The 17,241-nt window shown below is 32.8% G+C and overlaps 1 protein-coding gene across 1 annotated transcript in view; it reads left to right on the forward strand.

Moving 5' to 3' along the window:
• The first annotated feature begins 11,000 nt into the window (after window positions 1–11,000).
• The window catches only part of LOC100643200 (growth hormone secretagogue receptor type 1), a 63,268-nt gene continuing 57,027 nt past the window's right edge, over window positions 11,001–17,241 (forward strand). The window contains exons 1-2 of the mRNA XM_048407539.1: window positions 11,001–11,222; window positions 12,947–13,117. The gene's annotated coding sequence lies outside the window, so the exon portion shown is untranslated. The remainder of the gene's footprint in view (window positions 11,223–12,946; window positions 13,118–17,241) is intronic.

Genomic DNA, 17,241 nt, shown 5'->3' on the forward strand with positions numbered 1-17,241 from the left:
TGACCGCAATTATCTCATCTATAAAGTAATACTGATTTTTTCTTCCACATTTTACAAATGAAAAAAGACAAAATTATTTATAGAAGTATTAATAACATGACTATTTAGTTTATTGATAACATAGATTTGATAACGTAACATATTTATTGCACATAAATAGACAAAAGTACAAGAGTAAAGTCTTTATAAATGTAATATTAAGGAAAAAAGATTCAATTCGCCCCAATTTTCTCTATCTGATTTTCTAATCCACTTACACGGCATCTGAAAAGAAAAAGGAGCTCCCAAATAATGAAAAATCTCCCCTAATGGGCTGTACCGATCGAGAAGCCCCGGTTTCTTTTGATCGATATTACTCGACGAGTACGCTAAGTGCATTAAGTACATATAATAAAACTATTTCATTAACACGTTGACTGCCACGCGTGTTTTCAAAGAAATCTCCGTCAGGTCACGCGTGCAGCAGTATCAAGCGTTTCCTGCTAGGTGCTCCCATCGATATTTTAGTAATGCGAGTCGCTCAAGTGGTGGTCTCAAAAAAGATCTCTTGTTTCTTTTGCTTCTATTCCTTCGCGTTTGTTTCTCATCTTTCCACTTTCTACAAAATCAGTTTGAATCTTGGCCGAGCAACGAACGGTATAACTTAAAATCTCTGCTCCAATTCGTTGCAATGTCGAACAGAAAAATTGAAAACTTGTTTCTTAGTTTTACGTTCTAAATAATTCTTTTAATAAATCATTTTCGTATTACCTTTATAACGATTCAATAGTTTTATTATTATGGAATATCTTTTCAAATATCTACGAGGATCCTTCGCAAGTAGTCAAATAAGCGACGCTCGAATATGGGTTACGCGGCCCAACCAGAAACTTTGCTGACACCCGAATACGGGTGTCGTGGCAGTCAACGTGTTAAGATGACAAAATTGATTTCTTGTGTTTATAGAGTAAAACTATTTCCTAAAACTGGAAAGACAATGATAAGTTAAAGTAATACTCATAACTTCTTATTCACTTTAGGAATTTATAACAAAAAACGTGCACAATTTTCACCCACGTACCTTTGCCAAACACTTCAGCAGAGAATTGCGACTCGTTGCAGATTACTTAATTGGATTGAAACAGAGCAGCACGAAAAAAGGTCGGTATAAAACAAAGCCATATATTAGATATTTAACTCACCGGTATTTCCTCACTCTCCCCTAGCATACACCATGTATGTAGTATGATATATGTATCTTTCAATTCTCAACATTAAAACTACCGACGAGTTTTAAATTGAAAACATTAAAAATAATATTGTAGACTTTTGGTTCAATAAATTTCTATAATTTTATATCGTATATTTTACATTACTTCTAATTATATTTCTATAAATTTCTCTAGTTAAAATGGATTAAATTATTTAAATTCGACAAATGGTAATTTTAATAATAAATAATTCTGATTTTAGATTTAATAATATCATAGAAATTTCTTCGATAAATAAAAGATAAATAAAACGCTTCTCCAAATTCCCCAAATTTCCAACTAATCGAAATTCTGAATTTTCAAATTTTCAAATCAGTATCGAAGATAATTTCGTTTCTCAAAATAAATGTATATTGGAAAATCGTAGTAAATAATTTTAGTTTTCATTCAATAATAACATAAAAATCTCCGAAACGAAGAAAGAAGCAAACAACTCGGATATTTTATTCGTTACACGCTTTATAAAAAACAGTTCCTACATTTATAGTTGTATATCAAATGCGTTTAAGGTAGATTCATCGAAATCAGACTTGCAAACATGTGATAAACAAGCGTATAAGATGAAAGAGGAAAATCGACAATATGAGTATAAGAAGCTGTGTTTCCTTCGTTATTTCGCAATAGATACTGATAGTTTCATCAGATTATACGCCCATGTGAATTTTCATATTAATAGGATACGATCCTTTTTTTCGTTTCATCGTGTATTTCTTGTCCTTCCTCTTTCTTTGTGTATGTGTGTGATTTCTTTACTCGTTTGAAATTCTTTCGTTTTCCTGTTCGAATTACGCCGAAGAATATCAAATGCCATGCTGCTTGGAAAAATCAAATATTTGCATATATAGTGTTTGAAAAGGGGCGTGACTGTGAAATATATTGGAAGTCCGGAAAGCGAAGTTAAATTTTTTAATAGAAAATTTCTAAGAATTTCAGGAATCAAATAATTGGCTATTTGAGACTATGAGACCTAAATTACTTTCTTAGCAAATTATATACTCAAGGTCGAGACAGTTAATATTTTTTGTGGGAAATTAGCTGTTTAGGAAATCTCAATCTTCTTTTCCTTTTAGAAAATTAGATATTTATAGTTGAAGTAGGTAACCTTGCAATAGGACATATAATATGTGTGAAAATAAAGCTGAATTTCGATAGAGAGCTAAAACTTTGATAGATTTAAAGATTCGATTAAAACTGTTGTCGAAAAATTTAGTAAAAAATAATTTCTAAGACTCTAAAGTAATTTTATAATAACGCATGAAATCCTTCATATTAGACGGTATAGTTAGAGATTTAATCTCTTTTAACTCTTAACTAATCTCTTTTGACTTCACAGCTTTGTTTTAAATAAAATCGTACAATAAATCATCCTATATTACGATGAAACTTATTTTATTAGCTATTAAAGTTATTATCTAAATTAAATTATCATCCAAATTACTATTTAAAAGCGAACAGTAAACTTTCGCATTAAAGTTAATCGTCGAGAAGTCAATAATACGTCGTAGTTCGAATCACTTTAGGATTCCACATTTGACGTAACCGATCGTCAATGTATCGCCACTGGTTAAGGATTAAACATACGTCGAATACCACGGCGAAGGTGGCTGTTTGCTTACGTTTTACCTTGAATCTGATCTTTTCCTATAATATTATGCTTATATATGTAGACTGTACTTCAATGCTTCTTAACTGAAATCCCTCAGAAATAGGAGATTTATTCATTTACGTAAGATCATTGACTAAGAATAGAATAGACGTAACATTAATATATGGTATTAACCTACCCCATAATTTTATTTTTGCGCATATTTTTTATTTGCTTTATATATCTCTTTTTTCGCTAAAATTGTTAAAAAGAATTTTCTCATCTTCTTCGTTCTCTTCTAATAGCAGCGAAATTCAAGATAGTAGCAGCTCCGTTTCAAAATACACATTTTCTTCAAGTACACACTGCACACTATCTTTTCGTTAGACGTTTTCGTTAAACTTTCGTTTAGGTAGACGGCAAGATACCAATAAATGCTGCAAGTGCGTGTGTCCAGATGCAGACATTTGACGCTTATAGAGAATCCTATCTACGTCGAGGCAAAGTTGCGTGTAGTCGCAAGTGGCGATCGCGTGCGATCTGATCTTATGCTAATTGCAAGCGTCCATTTGAAAGTTTCTTCCGATAGTTTGTCTCGAGAGTACTGTCGAATTGTGTGTCCATTTGAGAGTCACTTTGAGACCTTTTACTTTCGGGCGGACGGTAGAACACTCGCCGAGAGCTTACTATGAGACAGGACTCTCAGAATCGTATCCATTCAACGTGTATGAAATTAGCCTCACATCTTTTAAATCTCCAATTCTTGTTTGTTGTTCCAAACTGTTCTACGTTTGTTCTACATCGTTCCAGAGGAATAAGGATTTATCTACAGAGATCTCAATAACAACCGCAGGAAATTTTTTACCGGCTAAATTGAACAGAGAGAAGCTGTTCTTGAGTGTTATATAAATAAATAATAAATAAATAATATAATATAACAATAAATAAATTGCTAGTAATTTGGTGATATCGATAATTTTTATTATACGAAATCAATAAGCTTTCGGTGGTTTCTTATTTATTTTAGATTGTAGAATTTAGAATTAAAAATAGAATTTAAACACATAGAAGCCTGAATTATTGGGTTGCTCATTCTGTTCCTTCGTTTTGTGTTGTTGAAAATGTTCGTTCATTTAGAACACTCGTAACTGCAATTGACAAAATATTCAAAGCGACTTGGCTTACAGTTGAAAACGACATTTTCCGATAATTCCAGCATGTGAGTGGAATCGCATCTTTACATTCCTGTGATGTATTAATATGTATATATTGTATGTGTATATATATAATAATCGCTATTTAAGCAAGGATATTCAACAAATTCGCTTAAGTCATTCCGAAGACTCGACATATACTTATTTTCTTACACTATCTTTTTTAGAATTAGATATACGCTGTAATAGTGTGTGAATAATTACATGTGCGTAGCATGTACTTGGGTATCTCGACTTTGATAAAATAACTGCGGCGTCATTAAATCTACTAAGAAATTCTGTAATTGTTTCGGTATTGCTCCAACTATAAATATGTAAAGTATTCAATAAATTCTGTTTCTTCTCATGGACAATTAAGAATTTTTTTCGTCTAAATAACACGTTCTAACGTTAGATAAATTGAGTTCCATCGAACGGGAATATCTTCGATAAGAGTTAAATGCTTCATATTTACTGAACTGCAACATTCTTCAAGCATTGGTTTCTTTTTGCAGAAAATACAATGAAATATACAAGCCTGGATATCTCATGAATTTCGTTTTCAATTTTTCTCGGAGCACTTTGAACAATTATATTTTAAATACGAACTATACAGGGTATATGTGTTATAATTTTCATTAAGTTTTAATGACGATTTTATTTACAATTAGCTGCTGCATTATCTGTTACAATGCTTGTAATATTCTTCGCAAGATCAAATTCTTCAATAGCATATTCTACACATATTCTAATAGTGTATATAAGAAAACAAAAAATAGTATATGTAGTATATATATAATATAATATAATATATTATAAATATACATCATATAATATTATAATATTAATTAATATTAATATATTATAATATATTATATATACAACGTACAATATTATAATATTAATTTAATTGTAATTGTTGTAATTGTAAATAATTAATAATTGTAATATATATTATAATATATTATATATATACAACATATATTACTATATATTACTATATTAATAAGCAATACAGAATTTAATGTTAGAGAACAGTGTGTATAAGAAAACAAAGAATAGTATATATACACAGTAAATTCGCAGGCTCAAGCGTTGAAGATTCGTAGCTCTTACAGCTCGAGGCTTGAACCCAAAGAGTTTTATCTTTCACGGCCTTAAATAGTCGCTTGAATTCTCAAAGATCATGGTTCTAAGCTCATTTTAACAATCTGAGCATCGACTGCTCTGACAGGCATATAGCCTGAATTCGCGGGTTTTGTTTTCCAAAGGGCGATTGAGGAAGATTCAAAGCGACCAATATTATATGTAATGTATTGATAACGGTTTCGTATTATTCAAGCATGTAATGTAAAAACATTTTCATAACATTTCGTTTATAGCATCCGTCGCTTTTTTACTGTTTTATTTAACAGTAGCTAAAATTCTTATAGGATACCGCATGAAGTATGACAGACGCAAATTCGCGTCCCCGGTCCCTAGAGTGTTAACAACACTAGTTCAAAATATTACTTCCATATCATATTTAGTTTAGGAAATAATGCGAGAAGTTGTACCCATACGACAATGGACTGGACACTTTTCTTTATTTTGACGACAATAGCAATAATAGTATAGTAACAATAAGGAGTTCTTTTCTTGGAATACGTACTTACATCTCTAAAATAAACCAGAACAAAAGTTTGAAGACCAGAACGCGAATACAACAGTGACTTTACCTTTGCATTGATGCCGCCTGTTGACGGCATTTTATTAGGTTTCTCGAGAATGGAAGTTATTCCAGGCTTGCTTGTTCGAAACAGTCATCTACATCCCTAGAACAATCCAGGACAAAAATTTCAACGCTGCTCGTCGACGACTACGCGAGAATAAAATCATCCTTGTATTCGTGTTTCGGTGTTCAAAGCTTTGTTGTGGCTTGTTCTAAAGATGTTAATATGTTTATTAACAGAAGAACTCTTTACATTGTATTATTATTGTCAAAATGAAGAAAACTGAACATTGTCTTATGGGTACAGTGTATTCACATTATTTCTTAAATTAAATATGTTATTAAAATAATGCTTTGGAACAATGTTTAGAACAATGTTTAGAACAACTAGAACAACCTAGAATAACTGTTATATGTTGGATTTTCATTAAATGGAGAGCTGGTAAGAAAATTACTTTTTGGCGTTGTTTCTGAAAACTTTCGAGATAAATCATTATTCGTCTGGAACAATGTAGAACAACTTCGAATAACAACAAAAATATAGTAATTGGCAATGGAGGGTCAACTTCATACAGGCATCCATTTCAGATTCGTCCAGTATGCCAGTCGTATGCTGCATACGATTCTTTTTTTCATTATGAAATGCGGGCGAGGTAAGGTGTTATCATGAAAAAAAATAGCTTAACCAAACGTATAGCATTTAAAAAATGAACGAAGATGTTCACGAGACGCTGATTACAAACTTTTTAAGATGTTCATTTGGTGATAACCTCTTTTTGAAGAGTGGATAAACAAAATGTTTGGGTGGGCAAACGTGGTTCAATTGTGGACAAACGAATGCCGTTTGGTTTGCGTAAAAATTTGCATTTGGGAGTGCCATCCTCACTCGGCTCATTCTCAACGCAGTATCCACTTGCGAGAAATGTTCTCCAGCGCAATTCGCGACACTATTACGATAGTTAGTCAAATGGACACTTACGTAGCATTATGTATAGATCTTAGGAACTTTCTTTTGGGCTGTTATCGATAATGAAGCAGGTGGCAGTAGAAATCAGTCGACAAGTGCAACTATTGTTACTTGGAGGATCCTCGTTAGCTGGCGCCACTAGCCAATACGCATTTAATCTCATAATCTATATTTGCAATCGTTTCACAAAACAAGCACAAAACAAGGAAAGGAAAGAAATAAGATCTACGTCTGTCAAAGAATATAGAAATCTTTTTAACTAAAAATTACGATACGCCTGAAATAATAGAAACACGAATCTACTTATGAAAAGAACGTAACATCTATTGTTTTGTTATATTCTGCAAGGTATGGGCTTTTATGCGGGTTGTATATCTCAAATTAATATACAGAGCGGGCCAAAATTTGTGGCACAAACGAGATCAGGAATATAATGCGGTTCAAAATAAGACGAAAATCAAGAATATCGAATTTGTGTTAGCAAAATTCGTTTACGAGAAAATACATTTAAAAATCAATCTCGTGTGCGTGCATCCTGACTGATGACTAACGTTGTAGATTTTACTGCAGACGCTACTACTGTTTTTATACAGGATATGATATCAGGCACTGTTTACTATCGATATTTATCCATGCTACATATACTGTTCAGGTTTACAAATGAACGCAATAAATGTAATAAGTGACATCAATGAACTAATTTTTTTTTATCAAAACTATCGACCTTTTAGCATTTTTAACTACAAAAAGATATGAAATTTATTAATCTTGAATGTTTTATATGTTTGTACGATACTTTTATTAAGTTATACAAATTTTTTTAATTCTATTTACCAAAAAAATTTACCACTGTTTGAACTGCACGTGAACCCTCTAGTTCGTCCAAAGTAAAAATATTTCATTGAGTTTATATTTTATACGCGTATAGTTATCGTTTGATCTGCAATCAACGAAAAATATTTCATTTTCTAGGTATGGTAACAACAGTTCAAATCCAAATGTTCGATTTCACCCAGTATATTACTCGAACTTTTCGGTATTAAAGAAAAAACATTTTTCGTGTAGGTCAAACGATAAAAGGACTCGTTCTTACCATACAGTTAAGATTTCAAGTTGGTCACCCCAATACCTTTTTTTAATCGTGCCATCCAGCTGCGAGAAAGCTGTTTCAGGAAAACTGCATTTAAACTGTATTTTTCAGTAAATTGAACTGAAAAAATTTGTGTTGCTTAATAAAAGTATAATAAATAAAACACATCGAAAGTTTCAAATTAACTAATTTCATATCTTTTTGTAATAAAAAAAAAAATGCTAAAAAATTAATATTTTTGACAAAGAAGGAGATATTCCCCCTTAAAACAGTCTAGCTTTAATCAAATACAGTTTATGTCCATCACTTCAGTTTATTTTTATTTATATACTTTTTAAAATATTAACCGTTCTTCCGTATACAAAATTGTACTTCGCCAATTAAATTATACCGAACTGCCTGCAGTGTTTTCTACATTTTTATGTCTTCAAATGGCAGGATGGTTCTTCGTTTTAATTGCTCGAGGCTTGCTATTTTTTTTTGGAGTAAACTATTTTTTTCTCGTGCTTCCACAGATAGAAAACAAGAGGCGTTATTTCAGGAGGTCAAGATACTGTTCCTCAACGGTCGTTCCAACATTCGAAATGCTCATTTAAAGATTGACATACATTCTTGGTGTATTGTGGCGGGGCTCCGTCACGTTAAAAAATCATATTATTTCTTCGAATGGTGGAAGTGACGAAGGTAGTAGTAAAAACACGATACACCACTTAGGTTATTTGAAAATGGGGACCGACAATTACGTTGCGGACTATTTCGGCCCATACATTCTTTTTGCGTGTTTCGCGTGTTTCGTAATTTTGGATTCACCCGGCCATGAAATGCATGATAAAAAGACTTACGTCGTTAGAATACTGCTGCTCCAACTAGTGGCAGAAAATTAAACGCGATGCAAAGTCTATATGTCTTAGCACCGGTATGGTATATATTAGTATCCTATGCTACGCGACGATGTTGATTTACTCACACTACGTCGAACAGAAAGAGATTTCGTGTTTATAGATCTTTTTATACGAGAATTCTATCTCTGCATTGTCATAAATTCCGCGGTCACGGCCATGACTTTTCATTTCTGTGATTTATAAAGAACAGGAACAAACATTGAACGGGGAAAGAGAAAGCTCTAGTGATAATTCTCCTATCCGGATGACAGCAATTGTTCGGTATTGTTCACGATAATAGCGTGCTGCAGCAGATGCATTTTCATCACAATCTCCCAGTGCGAAAACCATGCCCTTATACTCCTCGTTAGTGTATCACGTTATGTCGCTTGCCCGATAGCAATTAACAGTTAATATCCTAATAATAAACAATGCCTGACATCGACATCGTATCCTGCACAAAAACAATGACAGTAACGGTCTGCAGTCTGAAATCTGCAACGCTAGTCATCAGTTAGATACACGCATACTAGATTGGTTTTGAATTGCATTTCTCTCGTAAACAAAGATTCAGCAATCTTGTTACTCTGTTTTCATCTTATTTTGAGCCGAAGGTACTATCTGCCTGACCTCATTTGTACCACGAATTTTAGCCCACCCTGTATAAGGAATTACAAATAGATACATGTCAGAAAAATACGATTTAGTAAATCATAATATTTAATGCTATGGTTTCGCGTGAAAAATTTATTCTAGTATTAAGGTTATGTTACGCGTTCAAAAATAAAAAGGACCATTAATAAGATAAAAAGATAAAAGTTAACCTGAAAGTTTTAAGCAGATTTGTAAACTAAAAGTAAACAGTCTTTCATTGATCTGTGATTTTAATTACAATTAACAATGAAAGGATCAAAAAAATAGCAACGAATCAGCATTCCAAATTCCAAGAAATTTTATAATATTCAAAAATTCTTCGAAAGAAAGTGATTCCCTGGGTTATATGGAAATACACCAACCTAATCCACGGGACTAGAATAATTCCATCAACATGCTCGATTTGTCACGTTTGTAAGTAGAAGAGGAGGCGAGAAGTTCGAAAGGAAAGGCAAATGGTGGCGATGGTGGCGAGGTTGATGTATTTGCGTCGTGCAGGGCATTACTTAGCTTGGCCCAGGACCAACAATAACAGCGAAATTTTTAAAAGCAAGACGTGAATCTTCCTCGGATCTCTAACATCTTCCTCGTTGCGAATCGCGAACGAATCCCCACTGTTTATCCACACATCTGTCCGAACTGTTGTAAATCTTTCATCAGATAGTTATATCATGGCCTGTTGTGTATACATATATCGAAATTCGCGTCGACCCTAGTGGACAGGGGCGCTAACGTGAAAACGACCTGAAATCCACCGCCATCTTCAAACTTGTTATATTCTTCTTTTCGTTTTTTTCAAATGACTATAGACAGTTTGGATAATTAAATTAAATAAATATTTACTTGATTTGATGATTTATAGTATACATTTATAGTATATAGTATAGTATAGTATTACATACGATATTGATTTCGTTATTATCTTATTCAGAGGGCATGGTCTTTTTGTTTATTTCACTCATAATATGTAATACAAATGTTTATCGTTATTATTAGCGTTATTATCTTGTTAGAAGATAATCTAAAACACCTTCAATCTCCATTCGCATGAAACAATGCACGGAACTACCAGATTTCAGAAGATAATTACACGTAGGAAGACCTAAACATTGTTCCGTGTGATGAACAGCTCATAGTTCTAGGTAGAACTTGCTCTACATTTAGTCGATTACGGTCTATATAATCGAATTCTCCTTTACACGTAACAATTTCTAATAACCTCATCTAAATTCCTAATCTGCAACCCATTTCTTTACTCAAAAAACTTTACTTTCCATATTAGAAGTATAATTTGTCATTTATTCTTCTTTTTCTCAAATTATTTTACATCCATATAAAAATAACAATGCAAACAAGAAATCTAAGAAACAGCAAAAGATACGGCGGTAAACTTTACGATATCATTAGGAAATGAATTAATAAAAGAAAAAAAAGAAATTAAGATCAATTAAAATTCACATAAAAACCAAAATATTTCTACTGATCGAATTTCCTGAAATTGTTAATTTCATTTGGAATTACTCAAACTACAGGATCATGTAAACGAAGCAACGAGGTCATTAAAACGTCGACACGTACAACACGTGAAAACGAGGTTAGCGACCCTGCGCGATAAATCAAAAGATCCATGAAACACGAAAGATCGAAGACGTACGTCCAAATTCTCAGAGGTTGTAGCGATTATTCACTTTCGATGTTCCTAACCTTTTTATTGGACGTGGTCGGCCAAGAAAAATAATACCGGTGGTTTTTCCGGAAACTTATGGGAATTTGGATAAATCACAGGACTCAGATTTCGACAGAACTCATAAATTACGCGTCAGATTTTTTAGACGGCTACAAGAATACCAAACGAACCGATAGACGAGAGAATCTCGACAGGAGACAACAGGTTCGTGTTAAACGTGATGCTGAAGTTTGTTTCACATTTTCTCTCACTATCTCTTTCTCTCACTTTCTGCTCGACATCGAATATAATTAGCCCAATTCGAATTTGAACGAAGCATAGAGCTGATCAGCTAGACCATCGAAACATAACCTCAACAGAACAGTATGAATCATTCACTGGTACTTCGTGACAACTGTTGTAGGTATTTTCTCGCAAATAGAAAATTTTTGCAGCTGTTTCTTAGTTAAAATTGACATAATGCGTGTAGGTTTGACAGTGGTAGATGACTACTATTCTTGTATTTTTCTATGGTGGTATATAGGTAGTTTCTTTTCTGTGGGTAGCATGAGAGTCATTCATTGGTTGGTTAGTTTGCAAGAACTGTGGTAGATACTATCTCGTAAATATAAATAAAATGTATTTTTTGGTTATAATTTAGGTTTTTAGGTACAACTTTGACGGGGATAGATAACTGTTATTTCTCAATTTTTCTGCGCAGATATGTCAGGTTATAGTAAATGAACTTTTAAAAGCCAAGTACCTGTATCTTAAAAATGGAATATTAATTTATGTTACTATTATTATATTATATTACGTTATAATATTAATTTCCTTTTTTTGAAATTGACAAATCATGAAAACCGGATATGATCAAATCAGTAGTTGCCCTAACATTTCTGACAATATCTTTTTCAGTAACGTGTATAATCTAAAGAAATAAAATAACAATTAGAACAATAATCTGTTCAATGTTCCATTCCATTTCCCCAAATGAAAATTCACTTGTTGCGTAATTAAGACTGCAATGTAAGGTTAGGAGTACAATTTCAACCCGTCAGTTGAAGAGATCCAAGCTGTCTATAGACCTACCGCAGTCCAAAGACTTCTATGTCTGTCTCCCATAAACCAGGTCGCGTCACGGACTTCACAGACTGAAACTAATTGAACACGAACAACTCTAGAAATCTGCCGAGCAGAAATACAGAGATTCTTCTATGTTCAGTGACGAAACAAGCTCTATTCTGATGCATCTTTTAGCCATGAAAAGATGGAAGGATCCAATTAAAGTTTCTTTTGCAGCAGTTTGTCGTACTTGTAGCATTATTTAGTAAGTCTAATCTATGTAGCTTCCGAGCTTCCAGCAGTTACCTGATCCTTTTTATCTCGCCGTTAATATCTACGCTTTCTGTATTCAGAGGAGCGTATAAAGAACCGAGATCAAGCTTGGTGAATACACGGTTGAATAATTGCAGGAATTATTTGAAAATAATTTCCTAACTTTTACGGATTTTTATGTCTTTTCCGTTGCAGAAAAATTGAAGAGATTATTAATTGAGATCATTAATTGTAGATTACGTAATAAATTTTTTTGCTTTTATTGCAATGCTGTATGAAAAACATTATCAAAATTTTAGCTTTTGTGTAGCTTTAATGTATTTACTGGAGAAGATATTATTGAGAGGTTAGGTTAGGTTAAATCAAATTAAAATTATAAACAAATAGTGCAAATGACACATTAAGTGTAAGTTATCTAAATATAGATTAATCATAGACAATTTGCATTTATAATAGCAAAGAATACAAAATAAAGTAGTTTTATATGTGTATTTAATACTATATTAATTTGGAAAGGGGGAAAAAAAGGTTAGATAGATGGGAACAGATGACGATTTTGATAAATTTGATGTATCGCATAATACTGAGATTGCCATTCCTTCTTTTACCAGGTTTCACTAAGTTGGGGCCAAGTAAACTGGTAAAATATGAGTTCTCGGAGGCGAGGCGATGCTTACAAAATGGAGATGTTGGGTACACGCCACCCCAGGTTCAGAAAAATGGAAGCTTCTCATGCAGATATTAATCAGAGCTTAGTGAAGCGACAATCGGGAGATTGATCGGTAAAATAGTTACTTATAATTCGATTTCTTAACCTCTCTCATTTGTATCGTTTATACATTTATATGTTATTATATTTAAATGTATATACATTTTATGGTTTCTTGATATTGAACACGATTGCTCTTCTTCTTGTAAAGTACAAGATTAATACGCATAAATATTAATAAATAATATAAGATAAATATGTACTAATCAATTATCAATTCATTTTTAAATATTTCTTTTAAATGATTTAAATTTCTTCAGACGATGAAGAAATAATTTTCCTTTTTATCAACACAAAGATATTTTTGTACGAATAATATTAGTAATTTTAAAATTGTATAACTGTTTTTAGATTGCGTATGATTTTGAAATTGATTTAATGAAACGTTTTTAATTTAGAAGTATAATCAAAGGAAATATATATATGTAGATGCGAATAACGATAATTTTATACTTGCACAACCTCTTTCAGGAACTTGTATATGATCTTGATTAAACGAAACATGTTTAACTGTATAATTTAAACATATTATTAAAGGAAATATATAGTGGAATAATTAGATACGTTTCAATATTGGATCCAATATTGCATCAGTGATCCAATGAAATACAATGAAGCAATTACCATCGATGGTATTATTTAATATTGGTTTTCAATTTTGGTCACAATCCCTCAAGATTGATAAATTGATTCATCGATGTCGTTATTACTTTCTTATTCGGTGATTGACAAGGGACCTGGAAATGGTATTGTGATTTATTTAACGAATCTCGCGACACGCGTATTTCCTGATCGCGTATGGCTCGATTAATATCCTCCCGAATTTTCCCCGCTTCCAAATTTCTCTTGGGATTCCGACCCTCATTGTACTATCTGTATAGGATGGTTCATGCAATTGCAACAACTCATAAGATCAAAATTAATTCTTAGTTAGTATCTTTGGATCATAAATGGCTACAATAATTAATTGAAGTTGCGTTTTCATTAGATTATTTATTTTTTAAATATTCAATTCTACTATGTTCCATATTTCACGTGCTAAATATTATTAACGACAGACATTAATTACATTTTAACATAAATATAATTTATCAAAATCTACGTTCGATCGAACAAAGTTAAAACAAAAATGATAAGGAAGTGTTACAAAATTTTTTGGAATGAAATAATAGGAATAGATGTTGTAATTGTAAATGAAAACATTATTCATGCATTTAGTTATAAATTTCAAAGGAAAAACCTACATAGTTCAAAGAGGGTATTCAAATTAGATGTCCGATCTTGTATGGCTACCTAATTATAATTCTTTTTACGTTACTCTTTTCTTTTTCTACTCTTTATATCTCACGTCCAATGAATAAATTTTCATTTAATTTCTCTCTGTGGGGACTATCATTTTCTTTAGTTCGAAATAAATGTACGGCTGAAGAAAATATCAAAAGTACACCAGTATTAAAATTTTCAACTACTGAATTAAATTAAAATTAAGTAGTGCAATGAAGTTTTCTGCTTTAGAGTTTCATATTAACAATCGGAAGAGATCGAAACGTTGCTCTATTTAATGTTAGAAGAAAATACGTGATTGACTTTAATATTTCTTGAAATGACATTCAAAGATGGATTTCAAAGAAACGTTGGAAAGGTATATACGTGTTTCGATTGAAATATTGTCGTGGCGTGTTTGAAGGTGTGAATATTCGAAAAGGATGATTGATTCTTGGGTATAACAGATCTCTTTGATGTGAAACGTCGTAACTATCGATAGGAAACACTGAGTTTACCTTAGTGTTATTTATTTCGACCTGGAAACTGTAAGCTAAATACAGTTCAGAACTAGATGAGAATCGCCGGTAATAAACGTATGCTGCCAAGAACATCACGATTTTCAAAAATTTTAATGTTAGCCCATTCAAAATTGATGTTTCTATTTCTATCGTTACATATACAGGATATACGGAAAATTGTAGTACAGACAGAAAGGAAATGATTCTTCGTGTAAAAACAAGCCGAAAATGTAGAATGACGATTTTTGACACAAGGTCTCGTTTTCGAGGAAATCAGTTATGAAGTTCCGTCCACTTGACTCTCGTTACTTTTCAAGTGCACGCGTATCTACATGCGCCGAACTTCATAGTCCATTTTCTTGATAACAGAGCCAGACAAAATTTTACACATCTAGATGCACATATATAAATAAATATAATTACGTAAATAAAATTCATCTTTACTCATATTCGTATACTTGCTTTCTAATATTTTTCTGCACAATAATATCAAGTAACAAAATTACTTATTTCAGCCAACTCTCATACTGCGTTGAGAGCACTCGTTCCCGTCGCTCCTCTCCTTCCAGTCCACCCTCTCCCATCCCCTCCCAAATAGGCTAACGAACTGTCCTGTTTTTACGTCCAGGCTTTCAGGACATAAATTAAAATATCGCACATAAGCACAGCGCAACAGCGGCTTAAATTTAAGTTACAATAATAATCTTAAAAAAAAAAATGTAATAATGCATGGCTATGTCGTACCGTCGCGTATCGGTACTTTTGCCTGAACCACTCTACAATTAGAATTCAGCGTTTATTCTGAAAAAAATCATGTAAAAAAGGAATATGTAAAAAACCTAAAATTAATAAACAAAGATTAAAAAAAAAAGCACTCGTTCTCGTCCGATCACGAAAGTTAAGCAACGCTGGGCACGGGTAGTACTTAGATGGGTGTCGCTTGGGAACTCCGTGTGGTGTTGGCCGCTTCTCTTTTATTTTTCGAATCTCTTACTTTTCTTCATGAACTATGACAACATACAACATACAACATACAACATTCTCTCGTATACATACAAATAAGTTATCACATGTTTTAAAACTGAAAGAGGTCACATTTTTTGATATGTAGAAATTTTATGATAACAAACTAACATCAAAAATTGTTATTCTATATTTTCGGATTTCGTTGCGTAGGAAATCACCCCCATTTGGCTTGTACCACCGAACAGAGTATCTAGAAGCGAAGAGACTCGTTCAATCGACTGTCGTTACCACTCAAGTGTGACGCGCCACTCGATGAAACACCATCGTCGATTTTTTTAAAAAACAAACTTTGTATGAAAAATTGTCACTCTGCATTTTCGACTTACCTTTGCATGGGAATCAGCCTGTTCCGACTGGTACCACGATATTCGATACACGCTATATAACGAATAATACGTATTTAGTCGTAAATCAGTTGAACAAAACTATTCTCGAATCGCGAGTGATTTATTAAATCAGATACGGACAGAGTATTGTCATAAATAGGTTTAATTTCAAGAACCATCTCATAATTCAAAGTTGATCGATATATAAGAAGAGAAATGATAGCTTCCAAGAAATTTTATAGCATAGATTTTCGCAATATATAACTATAGAAAATAAATAAGTAAATGAAAAAATCAAGTAAAAGGGGCAAAAAATTGATATGAAAATAAAACAACAGAAACAACAATAAACAACAGAAAAACAAAGAACCGTAAAGAATATTAGCAACGAAAACACGAAGGTTACAACTGTTAACACATAGAGAAGATCTTTGGACATCGTTTACCCTTGCGGCAATTTTCAATAGAATCCATCCCTCGAGAACATTAGCAAGGCATTCATGTTTACGCGGCTCATTGACAAAGTCATTTATATCCGTGGTTGCTATGAATCGAAGCCATGGCATCTCTTACGATCACGTTGAACACGGATGAATACGAATTATCGACGAGAAATTCGCACAAACGAACCGAGCAAGATGAATTAATATAACAAGCTCGGACCGTTGGCTCAGTTCGAGGCTGAGTCTTCAACGAAGCACGCGAATACGTGACACAAATCAACGTGGATGCAATGTATATACCATGTGTATAATTGAGGGAGCATGGAGTGTCCTTCGTTGCATCGCAAACGCGCGACATCCGGCAAACGTAATTGAATAATGTTTAATGTTGCGGCAATATTTGTTGCCCTTCGCGCCACGAAAACATGCGCATGCTCGCTGCATGTGTGAACTTTAGCTCGATTGCACTTCGGATATATGCAATTTAATACGATTCTTTATTTTGTAATTTTTCTCTTCATCTTTTTTTTCTTCAATTTCACATTTTTCTTCCTTTTT

Source organism: Bombus terrestris, chromosome 7, assembly GCF_910591885.1.
Source record: "Bombus terrestris chromosome 7, iyBomTerr1.2, whole genome shotgun sequence".
In the NCBI taxonomy this organism is placed as follows: Eukaryota; Metazoa; Arthropoda; class Insecta; order Hymenoptera; family Apidae; genus Bombus; species Bombus terrestris.